Raw genomic sequence first — 10,806 nt, forward strand, 5'->3', positions numbered from 1 at the left:
GCACTTACTACCGGTGATTAGCATCTCCAGGAGGGGAGGGATGTTGTGGGACTGAGCCCTTCACCTAGGAGGTCTGTGCTAACTCCAGTTAGTGTCGGAATGGAATGGAAGGGCAGGATAACCAGGTGGTGCTGGAGAATTGGTTGGTGTGGGAAAAGCATTTAGGAATTCAATCACCAACGAACAAAGGGAAGATCCTACTTAATTTATTTGGAACTTTATCAAGAAATGCTCACCATTTCAGAAAATCGCAATACCCACCACAATGCTGCTCCTGGGATTTGAGTCACCAGAATGATACAGCTGTATCAGGCTGCATTTGTAACTGTCACGTGCAAATAAGGTAACATAGGAGATCTGACACTTTGCAATGAAATTAAAATTAAGCCTTTCTAAGAATGAGAATCCAACTTTTTTGTTAACAGAGATGCATAAAAGCATTCTCTTATTTCTTAACTCATTCATTGTAAGCAAGTGTAAGCAATGACTATTCGGTGGGTATTCTAATGGAATATGGCCCAAGCAAAGGCTTCTGATGCATGTTAATTTATTTTTAATTACTTTATTCCTCTTATATATTATAATTAAGAATTAGTGCTGAAAACCCAGTGTCCCAGAAAGTTCTCCAGTTCCAAGTAAACCAGGACTGTTGGTCACCCTAGGTAGTGTTATTATTTTTTCCCCCTGAAATTATGTGTGGGTAGGTTATATTATCTAAGAATTTAATTCCATGAAGGCAAAGGAAGGGTTACAAAAGATTGGTTGTAAGAAAGGAGTATTCGATCTGGTGGGCTGGAGAACCATGCCCTAGAGAAAGCCCTGAGTCATGGAGGAGTTTAAGAACAGGATCTGTTTCCACAGGCTGTCCAGAATGGGGAACACCCAGGGCTGAGTCCAGCCCTTCCTGCATAGATAAGAGTCGCACCTCCAAAACTGGGCTGGTGTGTTGGGGTGGGAGGGTAAATCCCAGGGCATTTATATTCCTAGTATGGCAGCCTCCAGCACACTTGGCCAAATTAATGCACACAATTATAATTTTTATTCTTGGAGAATCATAGAGCAGGAGAAGTTTGGTTTTGCTGCCCTCTTACCTCTTTTTGGCACACCTATTCTTGTGCTTTCTATGTCTTCATGTTGAAAACTGTCCCCAGACAGTAACAGTGTGGGCTCTGGCCTCAGACCAACTTTGATTTGGACCTTGCTCTGACCTAATCATCCTGTGTTTACGCTTCCTTCACAGTAAAATGAGGGTAATGATAATAAATCTGCTGCGTTGTCTTATTGTTAGGGATATATAGAAGAAATGGACTGATGTCACTTATTCTTAGCATGACACATAGTAAATGTCTCATGAATTGTATTTATCCTTATCCCTTGGCCTACATGCCTTTGCCCTTCCCAGTAGCAACTTGCGAGCGAAATTACTTATTTCTCATTCTTGCACCTCCTCTCTCACCTGTGTCACTGATGGCACATGGTTAGTCGGAAAGCATTCTGCTTCATGAAGCAATTTGTCTTAAGGTTAAAGTTTCCTGCATTTTAAAACTTATTTACCCCCACCGGAGGATTGTGTATGAGATATTTTTAGAATTGAGAGAAGAGTAGTTGTAGATTTTCCATTGCTCCCGGTTGTGGGCTGAACTGTGTTCTCCCTGAGTTTTCATATGTTGAAGCCCTAATCCCTAGCACCTCAGAATGTGACTGTATTTGTAGATAGGGTCCTTGAAGTGGTAATTAAGGTTAAATGACATCATTGGGACGGACCTTAATCCAATGTGACAGATGTCCTTATAACAAGAGGAGGTTAGGACACAGACATGCACAGAGAGAAGACCGCATGAAGACACAGAGAGAAGGCAGCCAGCTACAAGCCAAGGAGAGAACCCTCAGAAGAAACAGTGCTGCTGATACCTTGATCTTGGACTTCTAGTCTATAGAACTAGAAGGAAACAAATTTCTCTCTTTAAGACACACAATCTGTGATAGGCAGTCCTAACAGACTTATATACCCTCTTCCTCCCATCGCAGACTTCTTGCAGATTAAAGTTCCTGGAGCCAAATCCCAGATAAGTTCCTTGAACTCCATGTTCTCCTTTTTTCATCCTCAGGGCAAACCCTGGAGATTCAGGCTATGGGTTCACAATGGGGAGAAAAGGAATTAATATTTTTGGGTTCTATATATGCCAGGTACTTAATCATCATAGTAACTTATGAATAGTTATTACAGATTAGGAAACTGAGGGTCAGAGAAGTTGCATATCTTAACTAAAGTATTCATTCATTCATTCAACAAGTTTTTATGGAACAAATATACCCATACCTGTACACCGGGCAATATGAAAGATGCTGGAGATATATCGGTGAATCAAACTCACTTACTCCTTGTTCTCATAGGGCTAATAGGTTAGTGGGCAAACAGATTTTAAACAAATAATCACATGGGGTGGCTGCCTGGCTCAGTTGGTAGAGCATGTGATTCTTGATCTCAGGGTTATGAGTTCGAGCCCCATGTTAGGGGTAGAGTTTACTTAAATAATCACACAAATAACTATTTCATTATAAATGTGATAACTTACAGAGGAGCACAACATATTAGTGGGAGAGCCAGACAGTTTAATTCCATGCAATAAAAATTTACCGAGCATCTATTATATGCTAGATGTGCTAAGTGCTTGGGAAGTATCAATGAACATGACAGATATGGACTCTATCCTCTTAGAACTTCCATGGCTAGTGGGAAAAGAAGACATCAAACAAGCCTTACAAATGAGAGAGAGAGATGTTAAGAGACATGACTTCAAGGTTATCTGGGGCCATTTAGCGAAGCATATCATTCAGTATAAGAAATCAAGGTAGGCCTTCTGGAGGAATTGCTATACTTACTGGAACTTGAAGAATCAGGTAGCAGTTAGCCAAGCAGAGGTGTGCAAACTTTCTTCAGTCAGACCATCTCCGATTCACACGGTACCTTTCTCCCCGTAGACTTTCTGAGAAGGCATCTTTTCTCTGCCTGGTCATACACAAGTTGTTCAGAAAGAACACTGGGCGCTAACCGGAGAACTATTTTGTCTTGAAAGGGACATTCACCTTAGAGGGTAAGCCTAGTTGAAATTCCCATGTCGGTGGGCGACTTTAGGGCACTTCCTTTCCTCTACTTTACCTTTTGTGGCAGACATTGGGGGTTGACCTACAGAAAGCCTTTTTCCTATTGCCCTCTGCTATACAAGGCAGAAAACAAACATTTATTTACCCAGATTCCTTTGCTGGAATGGTTGGTCATATGGCCCAGTTCCAGCCAATAAACAAAAATTACTGCGTAAGCTTTCAGGAAGAACTTCTTCATTATTTTTTATTATTTTTTTCTTTTTCATAAAGATTTTGTTTTTAAGTACTCTCCCCAACATGGGCCTTGAGCTTACAACCCTAAGATCAAGAGTCGCATGCATGCTCCACTGGCTGAGCCAGCCGGGCGCCCCAAGGGAAGAATTTTTTTTTTTTTTTAAGTTGGCTCCTCACCCAGTGTGGAGCCCAGTGTGGGGCTTGAACTCCTGATCCTGAGATCAAGACCTGAGCTGAGATCAAGGGTCAGGTGCTTAACTGACTGAGCCACCCAGGGATGCCCCAAGGGAAGAACTTTTTTAAAAGGACAGATTCACCTGGCACTTGTTTTTTCCTTTGTCCTCATTCATGCCTCTTTTCTTCTTCTTGCCTTGAATCTAAGTGTGTGAACTGGAAGCACAACAGCCATCCTGTGATCACAGGGAGGAAAGCCACTTGCTAAGGATGTTGAAGAAAGGGCCTGGTTCTCTTGTGGCTTATGTCGGCTCTGCTTATACCCTGACTTAACTGCTTGAGAGGCTACTGAATCTTTCATTCTTCAGTGTTTTAGGTGTCCCCCCCCCCCCCCGTTGTTTTTTTTTTTNGCTTCTAAACACATCCCTAACTGATTTATCCATTACCCTGTCTCCCTGGTAACCACAAACAGGGGCTTGAACATTTTTACCTTAGTTTTGAAAGATTGTAGATGTTTTCTACAGTCTGGTTCATGTCAGGATATACCTGGTTGGAGGTTGTAGGTGTTACCACAAACACAAGCTGAATCATATCGTTTAGACAATGGTACTCGGTCAGCAGAGCCAGCTGCCTTTTGAAGTGCCCTGATTTAACCCCCTGGGGCGCTTATATTCTAGTGCCATGTTTCGTGTTAAAACAGGCACAAAGTAGTCAGGGAGTGGCGCCTCCCTAAAGTCTAAACACAATAAAAATGATGCATATTAACTTTAAAAAAAAATTACCACTGAAGAAGAAATAGAAAAGGAAAAATTGAAGAGAAAGAAAGGCAAGAGTACAAAGACTAGTTTCGGGTAGTCTATCAGATTATCTTCCCTTTTGTAAGATCTAGATGAGTGGAAATATATTCTCCTGAGGGAAGTCTTTCCTTGAGGTAGAAAATTCCTCCAGACATCTCCCTGCCTCCAAATATTACATCTTTTAGTTACAGGGAGGTATTTACAAGACAGATTTTCTAAGGCAACCACATTGCTCTGCAGTATAATTTCTAAAGTATTTTCTTACTGAAAAAAAATGTGCCCTTTTGTTTTAAGAATCTTTCCCCTTGGAACACAGTCTCAGAGTTGTGAATCAAAACTACATGTTTACCTTATCATAGATTACTTTCTCTGATTCAGAAGTTTTGATCTTTGTGAAGTTGATCTTCAAAGAACCAGACCAGCCACCTGGATTCAGTGGTGTGTTGTGTTGTGTTGTTTGCCTCACCAGTTGAACTGGAGACATTGCAGTGAACTGTGTTGATTGACTTGGCCAGATCATTGCCCTGTGGGCAGAGGGAAAGCAGAACAGCAGAGAATCTGGAAAAAAGACCATCCACCTCTCACAGTGGGATTTGAAAGACCCATTTGCCCCACCCCTCCTCCTTTTGGGTACCTGTCAGGTATCCCACTGCTTTGGGATAGTAGGCAAGCAACACTACAAGGTGGAAAGTGGAAGGCTTCTTTTGGTTTCAAGGAGCAGAGAAATATCGAGCCCATCTAGGAAAGATAATTTATCGCAGATAGAGAACTGGAACCAGAAAGCTGATCAGGGGTCAGGGCAGTGCAAGGGCTTGGCTTTTCCCTTTGTCTCTCTCACCGTATGGACCTTCCCCCTCTTGTGATCTCTCTGCCTTTCTTCTAAGATATGCCTTTCTTCTAAGATATGTCTGCTCTCTTTTTCTCTATGTATTAATGGGCCAATTCTTCAATCCAAATGCCAGAAAGAGCTAGTCCAAATGACTTTGCTTAATCACATTGTTCCTTTGGGTAGTGCTCTTGGCCCAAGGCATCTTCTTGGACCATTAGCCGGCTGATGGACAGGCTGCCTCAGGCCAGTGCGCACCTCTAGTCCCCTCAGTGATCACTGATGCACAGGCATCAGCCCAATCTGACTTTCCTGATCTGGGGGGGTGGGGGCAGGGCAGTGTACGCCAGAAGCAAGCGGCAGATATCACAGTCTCTGGGACTTGCATTTAGACCAAGTCCCAGTGCCATCACATGCCTACTTTGCTGGGCTAGATTTGCACTCAGATTTCCTTTTCTGTAAATAGGGAATAATAATGAAACCTATTTCACAGGATTATGGAGAAACTTGAACGGGATAGCATATAGGTGGAGGGGCTTGGTAAATTATTAAATATTATACTCATGACATTATTATCAGAAAGAGCCATTGCGACCCATTTTGGCTTCTTAGAAAGGCTAATGGCTCATCTGTAAAGAGAACAGTGACAGGAAGCATGTAAGGAGTGGGGAGTGTGGGGAGGTTGGGGTCATCAGGAATGCCCTGCTACCCTGAGTTAAGAGGTGTTCAGGGGTAGCTAGCCACAGTCCTGGTCCTCAGGATCTCACAAGGCTCTGGGTGCTTAGTATATGTGTGTTTGTAAGTGCACATGCACACGTGTGTGTGTGTGTGTGTGTGTGTGTGTGTGTGTGTGTGTGTAAAATGATTGACAGAGAATAGAGAGCCCTCTTTTTTTTTAAAGATTTTTAAATTTGTTTATTTGGGAAACAGAGAGAGAGCACAAGCAGGGGGAGCATCCAGCAGGGGGAGAGGAAGAAGTAGGCTGATCAGAGAGCCTCACGTGGGGTTCGATCCCAGGACCCTGAGATCATGACCTGAGCCAAAGGCAGATGCTTAACTGAGCCACTCAGGCACCCTTAGAGAACCCTCTTCTATCTCTTCAGAGCCTCTCTTCCCCTTTATTTAAGGTCCCCCCTCCCTTTTTTAAAAAAATATTTTTGAGTCATTTCTATACCCAACACGGGGCTCCAGCCCACAACCCTGAGATCAAGAGTCACACATTCCACTGACTGAGCCTGCCAGGCACCCCCTGATGGTCCCCTTTTTGCCACTGACCTCTCCAAATTTCTTTAAATACCAGAAATAGAGTAAACAGGAAATTAAAATATCAGAGCTGAAAAGAGGGAGGTGACAGTGAATAGGCAGAAGTCATATGATATTGGGTGTGAGTTCCCCAGAAGGGCTGGGAGGTTCAGCCCACAGACCTGGGGAATTTGGGCTCATAACCAAACATCCTGTAGATGCCAGTAAGTATCCAGCCCTTTGTATGAAAAGCGGCCCCAACCTTGGCCAGAGCTGCATCTGGGCACCCCTGGAACTCCCTGACTCACTGCCAAGGTAGCTGAATGAGTGCGTGTTCCTGCCAAGTCCAGCGGCTTTACTTGCTGAGCTCACTGGATCCCTCCTTAAAGCACAGGAGGGAAGGTAGGGAGAACCGCCTGCCAGGATCCTTCTTGAACAGCCCTCCTGTGCTGGATTGGAAACCTAGGTCCCGTTCACGTAGGCTCAAGTTGCTCACGTTCAGGTGCTCACATAAAAATGTACTGAAGCATATAGGAAACATTCAAATTATTCATAAACACCAAGCTTTCCAAAGCACTGCAAGCTGGAATGTCTACTGAATTCTCCTGGCTGAGATGGGCCAGTGCAGGGCCTCATGGAGCAGGAAGATTAAATAGGGAAGCAGGAAAAGTGGAAGCGAAGTTTGGATATGTTCCTTTGAGAAGCATACAGGAAGGGCAAACAAGGGGAGATAGGGGAGTGAGGAAAGAGATGAATCATTCTCCTCTATATTTGGCTAATTCCCTCATTGGCATTGGCAGATCTGACTGCTGAATCGAAGTCCTGGGGTCCTTGTTTTCTTCTCCCACGGCTTTCTGTTCTCTGTTAATTAGGACATTGGAGAAATTGTCATGATAATTATAGTGTCTAGACTTGGGGAACTATGGGAAGCAGTAAGTGAATATTTAATTGCAGAGTCGAGAAGACACATGTAGACGACAGTATTTTGAAAGTCTCTTCCGAGAACAATGCTGCGCTGAGCTGCATTTCTTGGGTTTGCCCTGACGTTGCTTGTTATGTAAGGGGAATCTTGGATGTTTTGTCTGAGCATTTAGGGTTGTCAAAATTTTCATTTCCTCAAGAAGATTCCAAGGATCTGCAAAGAAAGCTGTGCGGTAGTGCTCTGATCTTTATCGGTTCTACCCTCAGAGAGGATCGTCATAAGGGGTGACAGAGCCAGGTGCTCTCGGTTTGTTGCCCAGACTAGAAGATGTTGACTGATTCTCTTGGAAAGATAGTTGAAGTAATTAGGATGCAAGCCTCCCATCTTGCCATGTTTGAGAATCATATTTTCCCTTCCACAAGTTCAACTGACACACTTTTTTCAGCTGGTTAATGGAAGAATGGAACAGAATGTTTTCCTTCCCAAAATACAGTAAATCCATGCTTATTGGTATCTAGTTAGAAATCCCCATTATTCAGCATTTCCCTACTTGGAGAGGACAAAATGATTGGTGTTTCTAATGATGCCTGGAAGGTTCCTGGCCATCTCCAGCTGCCTTTTATTTTTCCAGATGGAAATATCACTACTGTTTCTGCTGATAATGCATGTAAAACTGGCTTATTGTAAAGATTCCACATTGAAAAATGGGAAAGTGGAAAACCCCTTTGTAAATGTCTCACCCCATGGTTAATCCCCCAGATAAACGCTCAATAGACTAGTATAGGTCCCTTGGAAATTTTATGCATATGAATATACACATGTATATAGAATATATTTATGCAAATAAGAGCATATTGCGCATTCTGTTGAGCAACCTACCTTCTTATTTTGTATGTCATAAACAACTATATTAAACATAGAACTACTTCAGTGTTTTTTAGAGGGGGAGGGAGGGGAATCCCAAGCAATCTCCACACCCAGTGCAGAGCCTGGGGTAGGGCTCGATCTCACGACCCTGAGATCATGACCTGAGCTGAAATCAAGAGTCAGATGCTAAACTGACTGAGCCACCCAGGCGCCCCTTCAATCTTTTTAATGGCTACACCGCATTAAGTAGTAGTACAGAATCATCATAATTGATTTTCTTATTTATTTACTTGAGAGAGAGCAAATGCACAGAGGAAGAGGGAGAAGCAGACCCCCACTGAGCAGGGAGCCCAATGTTGGGCTCAATCCCAGGACGCTGGGATCATGAACTGAGCTGAAGGCAGATGCTTAACCAACTGAACCACCCAGGCACCCCATGATTGTAACTGATTTTACTCTGTATCTCTTAGTGAATTCTTAGGTTGCTTCCTATTCTTTGCTATTATAACTAGTTCTGCAATGACATTTTAGCAGTGCTCTGATTATTTTTTTTTAAGATTTATTTATTTATTTTAGAGAGAGAGAGAGAGAGAGAGCAAGCAGGAGGGGCAGAGAGAGAGGGAGAGAGAATCTCAAGCCGACTCCACACTGAGCATAGAGCCTGGCACAGGCCTGATTTCATGACGTGGAGATCACAACCTGAGCCGAAACCAAGAGTCAGATGCTTAACCAACTGCACCATCCAGGTGCCCCTCTGATTATTTTTTAAAGATTCATTGTATTAGTGCTTCTTTTAAAAATTAACTTTTTTTTTTTAAGATTTTATTTTATTTATTTATTTGACAGAGAGAGAGACAGCCAGTGAGAGAGGGAACACAGCAGGGGGAGTGGGAGAGAAAGACGCAGGCTCCCAGCGGAGGAGCCCGATATGGGGCTTGATCCCAGGACCGCGGGATCACGCCCTGAGCCGAAGGCAGACGCCTAACCGCTGAGCCACCCAGGTGCCCCTAAAAATTAACTTAATTGAAATACAGTTTAATACAATGAACTGAAACCATGAGAGTGTACAGTTCTCTGAGTTTTGACAAAAGTGTCCACCCATGTAACTGATAACCACAGTTAAGGTATACAGTGTTTCCGTTACCTCAACAATTCCTCGTGCCCCTTTCCAGTCACCCCCCTCCTGGCCCCAGGCAACAGTTGTTCTGCTTTCTGTCACTCTAGAGTAACTTACATTTTCTCTCACTTCATGTGAGTGGAATTAGAGAGTACGGACTTCTTTGAGTCTGGCTTCTTCCAGTTCACGTGTGTTTGAAATTCTTCCACACACTTGCCTGCCTCAGTAGTTCATTCCTGTGTATTGCTGAGTACTAGTCCATTGTATGGGTATACCACCATTTGTTTATTCAACTGCTGATGAAAATGTGGATTCTTTCCAATTTGGGGCTATTATGAATAGAGTTGGTATGAACATTTGTGGACAAGTCTTTGTGTAGACATATATTTTTATTTCTGTTGGGTATGAGCTTTTTAAGAAACTGACTAAACTGTTTTCCAAAGCAGTTTGTACCATTTTACATTTCTGTCAGTAGTATAGGAAAGTTCCAGCTACTCTACATTTTTCTCAATATTTGACTTGTTAGTCTTTCTAAGTAGAGCCATTGTATTGGATACACCATAGTACATCATTATCACTTTAATTTCTATTTTCCTGGTGATGAATGGTGTGGAGAATCTTTTCATAACCTTTTGGCTATTTGTATATATTATTTTAGGAGGCACCTGTTGAAATATGTTGCCCATTTTTAAAAAATCAGGTTGTCTTATTACTGCAGTGTGAGAGTTCTTTACATTCTAGACACAACTCCTTTGTCAGAGGTGTGCATTGCAAATATTTTCTCCCAATCTGTGGCTTGCCTTTTTCTTTTCTTAATGGTATTTTCCAAAGAGCAAAATATTTAAATTTTAATAAAGTCCATGAATTATTTTTTGAAATGTAAAAAAAAAAAAAACCCTGACAAAAAAGAATGAGAGATTAAGTAGTGATTAGTGCAGTTTTTGTACCGAGTGCATACAATATTTCAATTCCTAGGAAATTCTCAACTGTGTATTAATTAGAGTATTGGATTTAAAAAGCATCCCTTTTTCTTATTGCCTTGAATAACAGAATTTGCCATATTTATGTGTCATCATGCAGTGACTCTGAAAGTCATCTTAAGCTCCTTCTTCCTTTTAAAGAAACTTAATTGGGAAATGTAGAGAGAAAGGAATACATTAGATCTCTGCTGACCATTTATACCAGAATACATTTTCCCTAAATGAGTAATCTATAAAAGTTTGTCAAGAGTTATAATGAAAGCATATATCGAGTGCTTACTACTATCAGGCACTATGTGCTAAATGATTCTTTCATTTAGTTCTTACAACAATGGCCCTATGAATTGATCACCATTGCTATTTCCACTTTATAGATAAGTTTTCAAGTTCACTGAACTGAATGGAGAGCTAGGATCCAGACTCCAGCTATATATGTGCCTATATGCTTAATTTTTTTTTTTTTAGAGACTTATTTATTTTAGAGGGGGCAAGAAGGGCAGTGGGAGGGGCGCCTGGGTGGCACAGCGGTTGAGCGTCTGCCT

This window comes from Ailuropoda melanoleuca, chromosome 2 (genome assembly GCF_002007445.2).
Source record: "Ailuropoda melanoleuca isolate Jingjing chromosome 2, ASM200744v2, whole genome shotgun sequence".
NCBI lineage: Eukaryota > Metazoa > Chordata > Mammalia > Carnivora > Ursidae > Ailuropoda > Ailuropoda melanoleuca.